This window comes from Notolepis coatsorum (genome assembly GCF_963971535.1).
Source record: "Notolepis coatsorum genome assembly, chromosome: 5".
Taxonomy (NCBI): Eukaryota; Metazoa; Chordata; class Actinopteri; order Aulopiformes; family Paralepididae; genus Notolepis; species Notolepis coatsorum.
Window position 1 is genome coordinate 96,627,038 of NC_140169.1, and position 19,330 is coordinate 96,646,367.

Genomic DNA, 19,330 nt, shown 5'->3' on the forward strand with positions numbered 1-19,330 from the left:
AAAGAAAAACTGCCGAGCGATCTGGCGCGGGGAGCGGGGAGCGCTCGATTCAAGGTGAGTGGGGAGCGAGCGGAGAGCGACTTGGGAGCGGGGTCAACATGAGCGATTAGCGGAGCGGACCAAGCTTTAAAGAGCGAAGAGCGGATTTCTCGGCCGCGCCGATCCGCTCACGTGGCCTGGTCCACGCCCTTCCATATTTTTTTCCATCCGTGGATCTGCTATATGCACTTCAACCAGGTGGAACGTTGTTATGAAGCAAAGGGAGAGATTACGCAATGTTGGACTTTCGCTAGAGGTTCGCCAGCCCCCGAACCCTTCTCGGCACGTCCGGACGGAACGTCGGTCCTATACTGAACTTTCCTCGTCTCTTGGCAGTGGACCGATGGACTATGTGCAGTGTTTGGCAGTCGAGCCACGCCGCGCTCAGGTAGGACCGACAACGCCAGGCGTTGGTACTAGCATATTCAATACTACTCGTTGTCTCGTGAGACGACCGGGCGATATATTGGCGCGGGGGGCTGGGTATTTGGATGAATGTGGTCAACATGACTCGTTGTTGAATGTTTTTCCAATTATCCTGGCGCGCGCAACTACTGCTAATGTTTTGGGGCGCCGTTCCCATGTGTCCCACCGGGACAGTTTTCCCTCCGCTTAACCATTTCATTGCTGACGGTCAATCGGTGTCTAATGTTGGGGGTTTGGCTGAGGCTTATTTACCCTTTACACGGGTGGATGGTCTGACGACAGGGCCCAGGACAGGTGTGCCGTGCTTAGAGAAGCGGGTGGCATCGGTTCTTTGCCCTGGCATGGTAGAATGGTATCCCGCCCGGAAGCCGACGCCAGAGGGCGAGTCGGCCCGGCAGGTGGCTGAGTGGGCTGATGAAGCTTATACCGCCGCAGTACAGAATTTAGCAGCAACTAATAACATTGCTCAATTGGCTGCTTTTCTGTCAAAAATTGTGTCGGGTGGTGGGGCCGACGTCAAAACCATCGCGCAAGGTTTTGAGGTTATTCAGCTTTTGACCCAGCCGCAAGCTATAACCGCAGGGAGGGCTAGGATGCTGTCGACGCTTGTTCACAGGCATCTTTGGTTGGAGCAATCTTCCCTTGAGGAGGAGAGGAGAGTTCTCAGGGCTCCCCTCTCCGTGGATAGACTTTTTGGTCTGTCCACGGAGGCGCGGGCGGTATTTGACCGGGGCCCCACGCTGCCCCACACCACGCAGCCAGAGGTGAGAGCACGGCCTCGCCAGCGGCTGCGGCGAGGCCCCCAACCGGCGGTCATGTGTCCCCCGCCTGGGATAACCTGGACACAGAGAGAACAGGTTGTCACTGTGCCGACAGCCTCGGCGGCCGAGGGATCGGCTATATTAGATGGGCATGCCCTGAAAAACCGTTGCCATCTAGCTGTGTCTAGCACGCTCTCCGGTCACTCCCCCCCGCTACACTATGGGACTCAAGGCTCTGATTTGTCCCCTTTGGCTGCGGGCCGCGTTCTTCCAGTGAAGCGCAAGCGGCCCCACATATCACTTCTCATGGAGACAGGGGCTGACACCCAGTTGCTAGCTAGGCCTGGGTCTGTCTATGAGAATGCTGTGCTGTCAGGAGGCTCCCACGCCACACGTCCTGCGTCTGTGTTTGGTGAGCCTAGTGTTGTATCTGACGACGGAGCAGGGTTCCCTGTATCTAAAACATTTTGTCAGAGGGGGAACCCTAGGCCCAGGAGATCGCAGCGTGGGTTCCCCCAGCCCCGCCCTCGCCAGGCCGGGTATTACGTTAGTGCCTCCCCCATCTGGACTTCCGATCCCGCGGTGGTCAGTTAGGCACGCGTAATTTGGGTGGTAGTAATATCACTACAGGGCTACGGTGTGTAGAGACTCACCCTATCGGGCAGCGTGGGGACCACACACCTTGCATGTCCAGCCGCAGAGCAGGCTATCCACAGCAAGCTAAGCCGGGAAGATGCTCAGTGGGGGAACTACCTCATTCACCGGGGTTGATGAGCGCTCCCCCCGTATCAGACTGCCCCCTTTTTTGTCGGGGTCCCCCTTGGGTGCGATTGCCTCGTTGGTAGAGTCAGGGTGCGATATCCCGACTCCACGAGACACCTTGCTCGCGCGGTTGGCGAAACCAGGGTTTGCAATGCACAGCGGGAGGGACCGGGCCGCCTGTCTACGATTCTTAGAGGACCGGCGCCATTTGGCGGCGGGGGCGCTTTGGGATTTTTACCACGTATGGCTACAGTAGTGCCATATGTCGGTGTGGATGGAGAGAACGCTGAGGGCGGGGCTTGTGTTACAGTTTGCACACCCCCACCCTCCGTTTTTGGGTTTGGTACAGACTCTATTGTCAGAGTCTGCGGCAGTGACAGCCCTGGCCGAAGAGATTTGTTTCTCTGGTGGCGAAGCAAGCCATCGTCGTGGTCCCATGGAAGGACGCGATGAGTGGCGTTTACTCCCGATATTCTCTGGTGCCCGAGAAATCGGGGGGGGGGGGGGGGGGGGGGGGGGGGTCAGAACTGTCCCATGGAAGGTTGGCAGAGCGAGACGTGATTGGCCAGTATGAATATATAACGCAGGTTATCCTATAACCCTAGTTATATGAATACTGGCTGAGCGTCTCGCTCTTCAGCACCCTGAGGTCCCTTGGATGTTTTCAATGGAATTCAAACTTGGAAGGGCGTGGACGTGACCACTTCTTGTGTCTTGTAGAGGCATGCACGGGAGTAGGCGTGGTCACGTGCAAGTGAGGTGCATGTGCAATTTTTCACGCGCACAGTAGGTGCTGGAGATGATATCTCATAATGGCAGAGCAAGACGCTCAGCCAGTATTCATATAACTAGGGTTATAGGATAACCTTCGTTATGTATCAGTTATGATAGCTCAGATAGCTAGAGGAATATATCAACAAATTTGGTGTCTTATTACTGGATCTTGCTTTTCCAGTGTTTTACCTACTCTACCACAGTACAGAAATTAGGCATTTTCTTTCAAAAGCGGCTACTTTAAGGACTTTAAGGAGAGTTATGCATGCCTTTGTGACAACACGGCCCGACTACTGTAATGCACTCTACTTTGGTGTTACGCAGGCCGCCTAAATATTAAAGGGGAACTATCTTATAAATGGCCTTTTTGAGTGTTTAGCATTGTTTCCTAGCTATGTGAACTTATATTAATATGATCTATGTCTCAAAATTCTCATATTGGCGCATTCTTCCAATTCTCCTCTCACAATATTCACCCTCACTGAACTGAGTCATTTGAAAATGTGCGCGATATGTGATGTCAGAAAGACACCGCTGCATGTTAATGTTCAGGCGGCGGGGCCGTGGCGCAGTGGTTTAGGAGCCCAGGCTCAAAACGGCTTGAGATCTTGAGGTAGAAAAATGCTGTTTTTGAGGACTTGATTAGAAATACAAAACAATGAATAAAAAAAATATATATATATTACAGAGGTGTTCCATAGACTCACAGGAATTGTGTAAAAGTGCTGTTGTGGCTGATGGTTGTTTAACACAGCAAGAGACGATATTTCCAATTGTAACAAGTAGGTAATTTATTTAGGAAAAAGAAGTTCCAACAGCAAAAGCTATGGTTCGAGCAGAGGATCACCACAGCTTGAACAAAAAACACTCTCCCTCTCAATCCCTCTGCCTGTCCCCTAAATCCCCTCTCAGTCCTGCCCCCCCATGACAGATATGATGACGTATCATATCATGTCAGATCTGACATGACGTACATTAAGATGATACGTAGATTTAACATCGGAGAGAGATAAGAACATTAAGAACATGAAGAGAGATAAACAAGATATGATGTACACACACGATATGATGTAAAACATTTAAGAACATTGAAGAGAGAGTGAGATGTGTGTGTGTGTGTGTGTGTGTGTGTGTATGTGTGTGTGTGTCTGTGTGTGTGCGCGTCTGCGTACAGACGTATGTGTATTGTATGTGTGTATTGTGTCACAGGGAATGTGTGTGTGTGTGTGTGTGTCGGTGTGTATGTCTGTGCGACTGTGTGTGTCTGTGTGTGTGTGTCTGTGTGACTGTGTGTGTCTGTGTGTCTGTGTGTGTGTGCTGTGTCTGTGTGTGTGTGCTGTGTATGTGTGTGTCCGTGTGTCTGTGTGTGTGTGCTGTGTCTGTGTGTGTGTGCTGTGTATGTGTGTGTCCGTGTGTCTGTGTGTGTGTGCTGTGCCTGTGTCTGTGTGTGTGTGCTGTGTATGTGTGTGTCTGTGTGTGTGCTGTGCCTGTGTCTGTGTGTGTGTGCTGTGTATGTGTGTGTCTGTGTGTGTGTGCTGTGTATGTATGAAAGAGAGAAAAGAACAAGATATGAAAGCGATACGATGTACGAGATTACCAGCACACAACGTGCCGTACTGAAATGTCCATCTGTCCAAGTTGTTTTAAGAACGTCAGCCAGACCGTCTTTCAGCACTGCTAGTTGACCTATATTAAACTAGTCCACCCCATACACATTTTCCCCAACATTCCCCCATTTGGGGCTATCCCTAGTCCCACCCAAATCATATAACCAAGAAAATGTGAACGTCTAACTAAACGAGAAACCATATTTATATAATAAAAGTTTAAATGGCTGATCTAAACAAGAAACCTAGCCATATAATACATTTTAAATGTCTAACTAAACAAGAAACCTTACTTCATTCACTGGACCCCTAACGGACCAACAAAGGCTGACTACCGTTCTCACAATAAACACAAAACCGCTCAAAACAAGAGTAATAATAAAACATCAAAAAAAAATACCCCAATTTATAATCCTAACCTGACAGACAAATCCCCCCAACCTCCACCGCTTACCAAATGAGCCACAGTTCCGGCCGGAAACCGCGACTCTCATCAGGGAAAGGAGAAGTTGACCGTCAGAACTAAACATAGAACATCCCTCCCAAAAAAAATGACATTGTCTCTTCCATAACATTGAGTCCCAGTGTCCATCGCTCAGCCCCCCTTCCATGCCCACGCCATAGTCTCCTCACCGTATTGCCAAAAGTCACATTTTGCCAATACAGCAACCACCACGCCACACCTCCAGTCCTCGTAGAAGCATGTCCCCATGCCTGGACGGGAGGCGCTGGTACCGACCTCACCACGTGTCCCCCCATCTTCGACGGGAGGTGCCCATCTTGCCCACTGCGTTAGCCCCCCCCTTTGTCCCTCCAGTCCCCAGAACCGATCCCCAGACCACTTCTTCTCAATGCTTCCTCAGGCTCAGAACCGACACTCTGCCGATGCCCCTTCCCATTCCGGTTTGACCAGGACCACGAGTAAAATAAACAAAAAATAATAATAAAAAAAAAAAAAAAATAATGCAATGATTTTCAATGGTTGCAATCTCTATGCCGAAGGATCATTAGAAAATCAGACTAAAATTCCTAGTTAAAGGAATAAACCAACAAAACTGCACTCAGACCATCCCCCGTCACTCTTAAAGGAAAGAACCAACAAAAAGAAAATGTCCCTACCTCACCATACCCCTAATCCTCTATCCCCTCGTCTCCCTCTAAGGCAGCATAAAGCTGAGGATATGGCCCGATTTGTGGCTCAATCTCTTTCTGTCCCACCATCAGCATTTGGCTCGTTACGTGTGAAGTTACCAGCCTACCCAAGAGAGGCATACCACAACAGAAAAGGAGAACCAATATCAACCCTGCCACCCCAATGGATATCCCCGTCTGCATCACTATGCTTCCCCACTGTCCCAATCTTTCCAACACCCCACTCCCCCACCATTCTTCATTCCGGCCAGAATTCCCCCTCAACTCCTCCCTCAAATCCTTCAGCTTAGCCATGGCCTCGGAGAACTTTCCCCCTGGCCCCACATTCGTCGTAATGAATGTGCAGCAGTACTGTCCAAACATGGAACAGACTCCACCCTTCTCCGCCATTAACCAGTTCAGAGCCTGTCTATTCTGCCACGCCACCGTACTGGTCGCGTGCATCTGGTCCCCCATTGCATCCAACGCCTCCTCGGTGTAGTTGAGATACCGCTGCTGATTGTAAAACAAATAGTTGATCCACCCGGTGTTCTTATTGACCGATATCCATGGCAGAATAGACTCAAACCCTGCCGCAATCTCATTCTTAGCCATGAACTCGGCTGGAATGCCCCTTGGCTGTCCTATGCTGTCCAGATACACCCTTGGGTCTGCCTTGTAGCTACGCTTCGTTCGAGAGATAGGAGACTCAGAAGGTCCTTCCGTCACTGATAATGGTAGGACCACCATTGGCATGATCGCCTGAACCCGGGCACATCTACCTGACCAATCTAAAGGAAGTGTATTCCTCAACCTCCTACCGCCGCAGAGCCAGTATTGGTCCGCCAGTGCCATATCCTGGACATGAAAAGGGCAAGCTACAGGCCGTGGGTTGGTATCCACTCCCTTTAACACGACCCTGTGTCCACACTTTCCTTCTTTCGTGCAGTTAGTCGTGATGCTCCAAATAGTAGTGCACCGCCCCTCTGCCACCTCCCCTACATCCCGGGTCCCCTCCTTTTGCAAGCACTCGAAATCCTTGGTCAGCCATAGTTTGACACCTCTGGGTATTGGCAACCCCGTCGCTACCCCCTGCACACGTACATCCAATTTCCTACAACGTTCCCGCATAGTGACATCCTTGAAATCCGTGACGTTTCCTGCCGCCTTAAAACGACTAGAGCCGAGAAACCCCAAACACTCTGCCTCGCACCAAGGGCGACTATTATGGGGCCCCTCCCATGCCTCTGCGTCCCTGTCACACTGAGCCCAACTGAACTTCGTGCCCTTCACCAGCAGCCTATCCGGACGTGCCTTGGAGCAGACATAACAATCCTCTATCTGATTCTGCGCGCTCGTGTACTGGACCCACTTAAACCACTCATTCCCTAAAGCCGCCCTATACATCGGGTCAGCCTCCGGGTCTTCCTCGTCATAGTCATAGTCGCCCCCATCTTGTTCCCCGGAAGGAAGCAAACCCCTCAACCTGGCCCAGAGTGAGCCCACTGAGTCCCTCAACGTTCCGGCTGTCCTCTGGAACATATCCTGTCCCCCCACCTCTTCCGACTCAGTGTCCTTGACCTCCCTTTTTCCCCTCACCCCTGTCCCCTGTGATTGATTCGGGACAGGCTCAACCCTCCTATCTACCCCCACAACCCGATCCTCGTTAGTATAATGGTAAGTATCCCCGCCTGTAACGGGGGAATGGTCAAAATCAAAAACATGCCCTTGCGGTCCTACGGGAAACACCCCTTTTGGTTGTAGTCTTATCTTCTCCCCCCCTTCCTCGATGGAGGGAAGAGGGGGCGCCTGATTCTGAGCCTGGTCATGAAAGCCTGCTGGTACTTGAGCCTGAGCGGGACCCCGTGGGACTCCTACCCACTCAAACCCGTCATCCTCAAGGACGGGTCGACCGTGACGGTTCTTAATGACGTCGTTGTGCCCGGCCGACCGTCCGCACACTGCTGCCAACATCTGCGGGAGCATCAGCAGGCACTGCACCTTCCAGTTGCCGTCTCGGACCCTCCATGTCGGGTTCTGCATAACTGCGATCGATTGTATCCCCCAAGAGATCGCCGCTGGCCTTTATGCAGTGATTGAAGTGGAACCAGGTCGCTGATCCTTTGACTTGGACTGCCGTTCCAGTCGATCGGATCACCTCGTACGGGCCCTCTCTCCGGGGTGATGACCACTTTCTCTTGTGGACCTTTACGAAGACCAAGTCCCCAGGGATCAGTCTCGGTTTGGTGGCTTCCTTCTCCGCCTCCTTCACCCCCTTTCTCTCCTTTCTCTGCTCCTGTCGAAACACAGCTTCATGTATTTTAGTCACTTGCTGAAGATATTTTTTCAGATCTTGCTCAAAAATATCTAATGCCGGGCCCCTAGCCAGGTGTCTAAATGGCGGTGCTGGCATGCTGCGGCCTGTAAGCATTTCATGCGGTGTTAGCTGTGTTTGGCGGTTTACGCTGCTTCTAATAGCCATCAGAGCAAGTGGCAAAGCATCAATCCAGTTAAGCTTAGTTTGCATACAGATTTTCAACAGTTTGTTTTTAATGACCAGATTGGCCCTTTCCACTTTCCCCTGCGACCCGGGACTATAGACACAGGAAAGGCGCTGTCTTATACCTAATTTCTGCATCAGCCCTTTAACCACCTTGTCGATGAACTCGCGGCCATTATCGCTTTGTAATATCGTGGGAATTCCAAATCTCGGAATGACCTCGCGACACAGGAACTTGATCACTGTGTCCGCGTTCTTGTGTTTAGATGGAATGGCCTCAATCCAGCGACTAAAGCAGTCCTCTACTACCAGGAGGTATCGTTTGCCCTGCACTGGCGTTATCATGTCTGTATAGTCCATAATCAGATGTCTGAATGGTCCCTCAGGGAGGAGTGTGTAAGCCGCCACTGTCGGTACTCCTTTGCGCACATTGCCCTGTAAGCATGTTAAACACCTGGCTAGTGTAACGTCAATTTGTGCCTGAAGCTTTGGGGACCAAAATCCCATTTTCGTGATTCGTTTCAGGGTCTCTGCTCTTCCACAGTGATCAACACCATGAGCCTCAGGTATCACTAAGGACAGAAGATCGATGGAGGCGACTATCAAACCGTTATGACTCCTCCACAGACCATCTGCCCCACTTACAGCCCCCCTCTCCGTCCACGACTGTTTCTCGGCCTGCGTGGCTGAGTCCTGAAGATCACTCAAATTATCCTCAGTTACCTCAGTCGTCAGTTCGGCCGCAAACATCAGAACAGCCGTGGACGGCACCGCAGCCGCCGCCTTCGCGGCCTCGTCCGCCGCGTTGTTTCCCGTCGTCACAAAGGACAGGTCTTTTCTGTGTGCCTGGCACTTTACGATAGCAATGCTTTTGGGCAACTTTACAGCCTGAATAAGCGCCACAACCTGCTTGTGGTGAAGGATCGGTGAGCCGTCCGATTTCTTAAAGCCTCTTGCCTTCCAAATGGCCGCGAATAGGTGGCATACGCCATGCGCATACGCAGAGTCTGTAAAGATGTTAACCGTGCGATCTTTAGCTATTATGCATGCTTCTGTTAGTGCTATTAGTTCTGCAAGCTGGGCCGAACATGGTTGCATGCATTGTCCGGCCTTTCTTGTTAGTGTTTCTCCGTTAGGTTTGCACTGTACGACGGCGTATCCTGACCTTAAATTTTCCCCCTCCCGATAGCAGGACCCATCCACAAAAAGTGAGAGTTCTGCTATCGCGAGCGGGTCGACTCCCAAATCAGGACGGAGTTTCACGAAAGCCTGTACCTCCACCTCACACTCGTGCGGTTGACCCTCGCTCGGGAGTGGTACCAGATCCGCCGGGTTACTGCCGTGGCATGTTTTTATCGTAACGTCCGAGTACTGCAGGAGCCTCATGTAAGCCTGTTGCCGTTGGCTGGTCAGAACAAATTTGCCTCTTTCAATCAAGTTTGCCAATTTGTGATGTGTCCAAATGCAAATGTCACATCCCATTGTCACGGCCGTTGCCTTCTCATACATCAAATGTGCTGCGGCCAGGGCCTGATAACAAGGTGGCAGACCCTGCTCCACCGGCGAAAGAGCTCTAGAGTAATATGCTATCGGTTGTTTTTTCCCACTCCCCCCCTGTTTGAGTCAGGACAGCTGTTGCATGCTGCGCTCTATGTGAGACGAATAGGTGGAAACACTTCTCATAATCCGGCAGCGCCAGGGCAGGGGCCTGTAACAACAGACGCTTAATGTTTATGAACACGTCCTCCCCCTCCTCGGTCCATGTCAAGGGAGCGCGAAGCTTGTCTGTACCCGCCTCTTTTATCATCATCCTCAACGGCGCTGTCGCTATCGTATAGTCCTCCACCCACTCAGAGCTGTACCCAGTCATCCCTAAAAACGTCATCATCTGTCGGACCGTCAATGGCCTAGGTGCCTTGGATACAGCTTCGAGTTGCGTGGGTGAGATGTTTTTTATGCCCTTTTGAATGACGCGAGACAAGTACTCAACTTTTGGCTGGCAGTACTGCAGTTTTGAACGGGATGCCTTGTGGCCTCCCACGGCTAATCCACTCAAAACTTTGATGGAGTCCTCATGGCACTGCTGACGTGTATCCGAGCAGATTAGAATGTCATCTGCATACAGTAAAACCGTGCTGAGTAGTGTGTCGCACACTCCTTGCAAGTCTTCCTTGAGCGCCTTCGAGAAGTAATGCGGCGAGTGCGCGAACCCTTGTGGCAACCGGGTGTAAGAGTATTGTTTCCCCCTGTGGGTAAAAGCAAACAGATACTGAGACTCTTTTTCCAATGGAACACTGAAGAATGCCTGCGTGAGATCAATGACCGTATAGTACTGCGAGCTACTCGGGATGTTTGTCAGGAGGGTGTGTGGATTAGCAACTTCCGCCTCTGGTCCAGACACCACGTCGTTCACCGCCCTCAAATCGTGTACCAGTCTGTACCTAGCCCTGTCCGCCTTTAGCACTGGGTGGATAGGTGTATTACATCTGGATTTGAAAGGGACGAGCACTCCCCCCTTTAACAGTCCCTCAATCTGATGTGATATAGCTTCCTCCGACTCTGGCTTCATTGTATACTGTCTGATAAAGGGTGGTCTACAACCCTTCTTTAACCTGACCTTCACTGGCTGTGCCGACAATATTAGACCCACATCTGTGTCGTGTTTTGACCACAACCGTTCCGGGGTGCGCGCCAACATGTCCTGTTCCAGCAAAGCATCCGCCTCTGGAATAACGCAAGGGTCTCCTGGTAATCTGATTACTTGCGGTTTTGCCAAAACTGAAAAGGAAATCATTATTTTTATGAAACTCCCATCTGCGCTGTTCCAAATTAGCGGAGATTCCGTGGAGACCCACCTTTGAGTCTCGGATTCCTGTATCATTGAACCTAGATGTTCGGATTCGTAACCAGGATTTATTCTCAGAGTGATGTGTGGGGCGGCGTCTCTTAGTCTATGTTGTTCCCGTAGATACTTACCCGTGTTAACCCTCAACGCCGCGCCCTGTCTCCCTACAATTATCGTAGATGAGTCAATCTGCACCTGCTCGGGCTGTCCCTGCAACCATGCCTTGTTCCTAACTAGGTCACTATTCGTCAAATATTGTAGTGTGCAATGTGCCTCCATGTTTGTTTGTCTAGACTGAGGCAGTTGGGTTTTCAGAAATGGCTCCCAGGGGGCACAGACCCTTTGCAGCTCTGCATCTATGTTGCCCAGCCAGAACACAGTGGCCTCTTTCTCCCCCGTCCCTTGTAGCATCATTTGGTACACGTCTTGTTCAATTTGAATCCCCTCAGGCGTACATAGGATTTTACAGCCTAGTTTACACATTGCATCTCGTCCCAAGAGATTGCGCGGGGTGCTGTCCGAAATTAATACAGGTATTGTTATGGTCTTGTTGTTATACGTCATAGAGATTGGATCTGATGTGGGTATTAATTGTGTTTTTCCCGAGAATCCGACCGTCCGAACATACTGTCCAGACTGGGGTAAGTGAGCGGCGTATTTTTGCTTTATGCAGGAAAAACCTGCTCCAGTGTCTGCCATCATCTCTGTTAATTTGCCCTCCACTAGGACCTGCAGAATAGGTTCTTGCTCAGCTCCCTTGGAAACCACAATCATTTGATTTCCCCCCGTCGCATTCTCTGGGCACCCCTAGTGATTACCCCCCTGGTTTCGGGGCCCTCCTGTCTCCCCCTGGTCGTGGGGCCCTTGTGACTCCCCCTGGCGCACGGGTCTTCCATACTCCGAGCCGGGACGGTATGGTTGCCTACATCTCATTTCCCTGTGTCCCTGCATGCCGCAGTTCCAACAGTGGAAACGGGGAAACTGTTGTTCGTTCCCCGGTCCCTGTGTAAACCGTGGGCCTGATTGCCCATTCCCTGCCTGCCGCCTGGACGCCTGGTTCTGTGAACTATAGCCATAGCTTCTCACTACCTGAGGTGCAGGCGGGGGTCCCTGGTCCTGCATGGGTGGAGAGGTAGCAGATGACACCATTACTGCCTGCAACCTCCTTTGGGGCTGCAGTTGTTGCTGAGTTAACTTCCTTGCGTCATTTCTATCCTGATCCCTGACTTTCTGCTCCTGAGCCCTTTGCTTCTCCACACTATGTGTTACATGTGCACAGAACAAAGGATAAGTCATGTCCATTAACCCCACCACGTCTTCCAGTCTATTCTTAACCACCTCTGGAAGCCCTCTCATCACACTTTCTCTAAACATCGCTCTCTGCAACGGGTCAATTTCTGGGTTGTGTCCTAGCTCACCTCTCCACTCCTTCAGTACTTTGTTCACATAGGCGCCAGGCCCTTCCGTCTCCATTATGGGGTTGCCTGCCAGTTTTGCCGGATTAATACGTGATGGATATTGATTCCTGAGTTTGTACCACAACGCCGCTCTATGCGCGTTGAATATGTCTCCATCATGGGCCTGCGTGTCGCATGCCACTCGCATCGATGTATCACCCATGATGTCCCGGCAGGCACCAACTCCTAGCAAACGCGTCAACAGGGATTTGACGTCACCCACTGCTAGCAGAAAAGATGACGTATTTTCCTCAAACTGCGTGATCCACCTGGAGGCTCCTTCTGAAAGGTCCGGTAGTCTTACTATTAAACCATCGATGTCTAGAGGTGACCATGGCATGTGAAAGATATCGTTCCCCTTTATTAGCAGGGGAAACTGGCCTGTGCTTGTCACACTTCCCACGAATGTAGGGGCGAAAGTCAGGGTTCCTGTAATGTTTCCTTTCTCCTGTCCTGGTTTTGTGTCATTCTCATCTTCCTCCTCATTCAACAGTTTAGTGTGGCCACACGCTCCGTGTTTCTCTGATGTCTGCTGTGCCACACTCTGACGGGGCTCTTCCTCTATCTTCCTCCCGACTCCCTCCCTCTGCCTGCCCAGGTTCTCTACCTCCTCTTCCTCTGCAGTATACAACTTCCGACGTACTGTCTCGCCATATGCCGCCAGGGCTTTCGGATAGAGATCCTGCGGGGTCAGTTTGGGGGGGGTATCTCGCCTAAGGGAGGTCTCTGATCTAGCGGAGGTTTCTGACCTAGCGGGGGTTTCTGACCTAGCGGGGGTCCCTAATTCCGTCTCCTCATATTCTCCTCTTATTGTCACAGTGCCCACCGGCAATTGCGTGACATAAGGTGGGGATGTTGGTTTCCCTATATCCGTCTCTCTCTGATTTAGCGCTAAAGCTTCCTGCCTGTATGCTCTCCCCTTCTGGGCGTAGAGCTTCATTACCCCCAACTCTTCTGTCCTCTTTTTCAACCTCTTTTTTCTGTTGTCGCCTGGCTTGTGGTTACGAATCATTACATTCATCTCTTCGTTAACCTAGATCTACTACTCTACAACTACCCCAGGACACAGTTAACCTAGATCTACTACTCTACAACTACCACTCCAGGACACAGTTAACCTAGATCTACTACTCTACAACTACCCCAGGACACAGTTAACCTAGATCTACCACTACAACGCTACTACAACTCGGTGTGTGTGTGTCTGTGTGTGACTGTATGTGTGTGTGTGTGTGTGTATGTCGGTGTGTGTGTCTGTGTGTGTGTGTATGTGTGTATGTCGGTGTGTGTGTGTGTTTGTGTGTGATTGTGTGTGTGTGTGTGTGTGACTGTGTGTGTGTGACTGTGTGTGTGTGCGTCACAACCCGCTGTCTACCGGGACACAGGAATGTGTGTGTGTGTGTGTGTGTCTGTGTGTGTGTCGGTGTGTGTGTGTGTTTGTGTGTGATTGTGTGTGTGTGTGTGTGTGTGACCGTGTGTGTGTGACTGTGTGTGTGTGCGTCACAACCCGCTGTCTACCGGGACACAGGAATGTGTGTGTGTGTGTGTGTGTGTGTCGGTGTGTGTGTGTGTCACAACCCGCTGTCTACCGGGACACAGGAATGTGTGTGTGTGTGTGTGTGTGTCTATGTGTGTGTGTGTGTCTGTGTGTGTGTCGGTGTGTGTGTGTTTGTGTGTGATTGTGTGTGTGTGTGTGTGTGTGACCGTGTGTGTGTGACTGTGTGTGTGTGCGTCACAACCCGCTGTCTACCGGGACACAGGAATGTGTGTGTGTGTGTGTGTCGGTGTGTGTGTGTGTCACAACCCGCTGTCTACCGGGACACAGGAATGTGTGTGTGTGTGTGTGTGTGTCTATGTGTGTGTGTGTGTGTGTGTGTGTGTGTCTGTGTGTGTGTGTGACTGTGTGTGTGTGTGTGTGTGTGTGTGTGTCTGTGTGTAGTGACTGTGTGTGTGTGTGTCGTGTGTGTGACTGTGTGTGTGTATTGTGTGTGTGTGTGTGTGTGTGTGTGTGTGTATTGTGTCACAGGGAATGTGTGTGTGTGTGTGTGTCGGTGTGTATGTCTGTGCGACTGTGTGTGTCTGTGTGTGTGTGTGTGTGTGTCTGTGTGACTGTGTGTGTCTGTGTGTCTGTGTGTGTGTGCTGTGTCTGTGTGTGTGTGCTGTGTATGTGTGTGTCCGTGTGTCTGTGTGTGTGTGCTGTGTCTGTGTGTGTGTGCTGTGTATGTGTGTGTCCGTGTGTCTGTGTGTGTGTGCTGTGCCTGTGTCTGTGTGTGTGTGCTGTGTATGTGTGTGTCTGTGTGTGTGTGCTGTGTATGTATGAAAGAGAGAAAAGAACAAGATATGAAAGCGATACGATGTACGAGATTACCAGCACACAACGTGCCGTACTGAAATGTCCATCTGTCCAAGTTGTTTTAAGAACGTCAGCCAGACCGTCTTTCAGCACTGCTAGTTGACCTATATTAAACTAGTCCACCCCATACACATTTTCCCCAACAGTGCCCAAATAGTGAAAGAAATAGTAAAATAGTTCCCCTTTAAAGGCAACCAACTTGTGTCTAACTACGCCCAACTTGCGTCACATGGGCGTATTGGCCAATCAGAGAAACGCTAAACACAAGTTGGTTGCCTAAAATATTCACGCGGCCAGGCCTCGCTGTCGCGTCTTTAGCTGGTCCAAAATGCTGCTGTTCGGCTGTTGACAGGGACACGCAAACGGGATCACTCCTGTCCTCGCCTCTCTTCATTGGCGATCCTGTTATTTGCATATAAAGCAATACATAGCCTGGCCCCACCCTACCTCACAGAGATCCTGCACCCCTACTACACCCCATTCATTACAGTCTCTGAGGTCTGCTGACCAGTCCCTCCTTGTTGTCCCCAAACCCAGGCTAAAAAATAGGGAAGACGAGTTTCCCACCCAAATTAGGCTGGCCCCAACGCTCCCAATGTTTAAGTCCCATCTTAAAGCGTCTCCCTAGCATTTTAAAGATTGTATTGGGTTTATGTATTTTTTTTACTATATTATGGTTTTATTGTGAAGCACTTTGGTCAACCTTGTTGTTTTTAAACGTGCTATACAAATAAAGTTGGATTGGATTGTATACCAATGGTTACAGGCAGCCATGTTGCAAGAAAGAGAACTACGTAAACATTCTGTGAAAAGCTTCCACTGGGTGAGGACTAATATTACTTAACTGTTGATCAACAACACATCTCTCTCTGTCTCTCTCTTCCTCCCTCCCTCCCTCCAGTCCCAGTCCTGTGCCGACTGGCTGAACACCCGTTTGGGGATCACAGTGGATTAACAGATTGGGAGCGCAAATCCAAGGTGCATGTTTCTCTCTCGGTGGAGGCCAAGAGACAGACTGCTACACAGGAGCTGGGCTGAGAACTGTGTCATTCACCAATGTAATATATACACACACACACACACAGATTACAGGGGTAATAGGTGAACAAAGCAGGCATATATATTCATTGATTCAGTTTTGTTGTGTGTCTACTTTACTAGAGAGAGAGAGACATGTTGTTGATCAATAGTTATGTAATATTAGTCCTTACCCAATAGAGTCTTTTCACAGAATGTTTGTGTACTTCTCTTTCTTCCAACATGGCTGCCTGTAACCACTGGTAAACACTTTGAGAAGAAAAAGCCTAATTTCTGTGCAGTGGTAGAGTAAGTAAAACCACCTCTATTGGGACTGTGGTAGAAAATATCACACGTTTCATCCTATTACAATTACTGTATTTGTACAGCTTACTGGGCCTACATTCTCTAGTGTGCTGACAGCATGTTTTTGTCTGGAACCATTTTAACGACCAATTCTCTCATAACAAAATATCTGTTCTAGGGTCAGGTGCAGCTTATCAGTGTTCATCCCACGCTGTTATGAGAACTGCCCGACTTTTCTTCTGTACGCAAAACCTTGATTTATTTTACTATAAGGCTGAAAGCCTCCTTGGGCTTGGGGCTCACTTCACAGATTGTCTTCCGCTCTCTCTATCGAACTGAGACTCTGTCCACAGAATAAACATTTATTTTCTTATTGACTCAATCTCAATTTCTGCAAGCTCACTGGACTTGGTTAAATAATTTCCCACAACAGGACAGAATCCGGTCAAACTCTTGCAGTGTGAATGGTCCATCGGCGGGCCTGAGACAGACCGCTGGTTCTGTTCAGAGAGTAAGAGAGATCTGGTAGAGCTGCTCTTTATATTAAAACCACTTAGACTGGAGTCTCTCCTGGGGATTCAGACACGCTCCATCGGCACACAGGGAAAATGCCAGACATTCTGGGTCATAGACCTCTCACGCGTTCACATTTCTTTCCCCCGCCTATGGCAGAAATTAAGGTGTTTTTCTTTCCCATTTACCAGTGTTGTCCTTGATGCTGCATGTGGGGTTAATGTTGTCCTTGATGCTGCACGTGGGGTTAATGTTGTCCTTGATGCTGCATGTGGGGTTAATGTTGTCCTTGATGCTGCATGTGGGGTTAATGTTGTCCTTGGTGCTGCATGTGGGGTTAATGTTGTCCTTGATGCTGCATTGGGGTTAATGTTGTCCTTGGTGCTGCATGTGGGGTTAATGTTGTCCTTGATGCTGCATGTGGGGTTAATGTTGTCCTTGATGCTGCATGTGGGGTTAATGTTGTCCTTGATACTGCATGTGGGGTTAATGGGAAAAGTGTGTTTCAACAAAGGATTTTGTGTTTCGTTAATATTTCCAATTTTTAAAAGCCAAATTGCTGACCCTAAATGACCGGATGTTGCAGAGAATGCACAGACGCTGGTGACCTGATCTGACTGCAATGCTAAGCTACTTTTGGCTAGCAATTTTTAAACTGTTGCTTAAAATGTAAAATCCCCTGCCTTATCAGAGAGAAATATATATTAGAAGGCTTTCTTCATGGGACCACAGCGGCATGAACCACAGACAAAGCTAGGATTGACCTATTAATAGTCCATTAGTCTTCCTATAACTGCAGCAAAGACTGAATACTCTTAGGAGCTGTGGAATGTGTAGAGGACAGACTAATACCTGTTCAAACACAGAGCTGTGGAATGTGTAGAGGACAAGCTAATACCCATTCAAACAGGGGATTTCATTTGACCGTATTAATGTGTTCATAATCACAAACATGATTGAAGTTTGAGTTAGATGGACAAGAAGCTTTTTGGACCTTTCTTAACCCATTATAAATTCGTATGTAGGTCTATTCTACTCCCTAGACAGTGACACGTGTTTATAAACATTACAAATGCAAACAAAGCAAATACAAGTAAGACCCTTACTAAAGAAACCCAAACTAGACAGTAATGTACTAACCAACTATATTTTAGCACTCTGACTCTCAGGAATGTAGGGTGCGTTACAAATTAAATGTAATTATTATTATTATTATTATTAACTATAGGCCTCCCATTCATCAACAAGATACTTGAAACAAAATTCTCAATACAAATAAACTCCTTTCTCAAAGAAAACAACATGGAGGAATTTCAATCAGGCTTCAGAACGCATCATAGCACTGAAACTGCTCTTACAAAAATAATTAGTGACCTCAGAATAAACTCTGATGCAAACAAAGTCTCAATTCTCGTCCTATTAGATCTAAGCGCAGCGTTTGACACAATCGACCATGATATCCTAATAAATCGTCTAGAAAAATGTGTTGGTCTTTCTGACTATGTAGTAAACTGGTTCAGAACATATATCAAAGGGAGAAAATATTACGTCAGGCTTGGAGATCATTCTTCTGAGAAACATGACACCTACTTCGGAGTTCCACAGGGGAGCTGCCTTGGTCCATTATTATTCTCAATATACATGCTGCCACTCGGAGACATCATTAGAAAACACTGTATGTTTCCATAGTTACGCAGATGACACACAATTGTACATCTCCGCTGAACCAAATGATCACACAGCTATTAACTCCATTTCCGCCGGTCTCTTAGCAATAAACAAATGGATGACATCAATTACTAACGTCCTCATATGAAAACCTCCAACTAGACTCTGTCTGGAGGAGGGATATACCAGACCTGGAAAGTGTCTTTGATTGGCAAGGAGCATGGGCAAATGTCTGACTTGCATCAAGGAACCCGGACCATCAACAAATCAATCTTAACTATATTCACAGGACATACTTGACTCCTATAAGACTGAACAGAATGGGTCTTAAACAAGACTCCAAATGCTCCCAATGTACAAATGGAGACGAAGGGACATTTATGCACATGTATTGGGACTGCCCACCAGTTAAGGCATTCTGGAAAGATGTGACCCAACAATTATCAAAACTCATATCTTGGAATATACCAGTACACCCCTCTGTATTACTATTGAATGATGTTTTTGAGTTTGCAGTAAATCCACAGCTAAAGAGATTGGTTTTATCGGGTATCACAGTAGCTAAAAAGCTGATCGCATCACGCTGGTTTCAACCGGAAAAAATGTGCCGGAAAGTTTGGTTTCTTACATATCTCGATGTGATTTATCAAGAAATATCTACAGCAAGAATTCTGGGTCTCAATGAATCCAAAATGTCAATGTGGTTAGAAGTGGTGGAGAGAATAAAAGCTAGCTTATAATGGTAGTGTCTGGTTAGGAGCGAGGGATAATGGAGGTACTATCCAAAGAGGGGTCCGGGAGGGGGGGGTTCGAGCTGGAGCATATGTGTGTAGGGTTTTAGATAACAGGTATTAGGGGTATATCCTGTATAAGACATTGGTATAATTGGTAATTTCGTTGGATATACACTGTATACGGTAAAGTATTATTATATATATTTTTTTGCTTTCCGTTTCTGTGCTTGCATGTCATTTTAGCCATCTTAATTGTTAGTTTCATTATGCATTGTGTGTTGAGTACTGACTTTTAATCATTTTGTTTTGCAATAAAAAAAAAAATGGATGACGAACAACTTCCTAAAATTAAATGAGGGCAAAACTGAAATCCTACTAGTCGGTCCTATAACAAAAAGAGAAATGTTACAGAGCAATATGGAGCAACTTACTCCTTG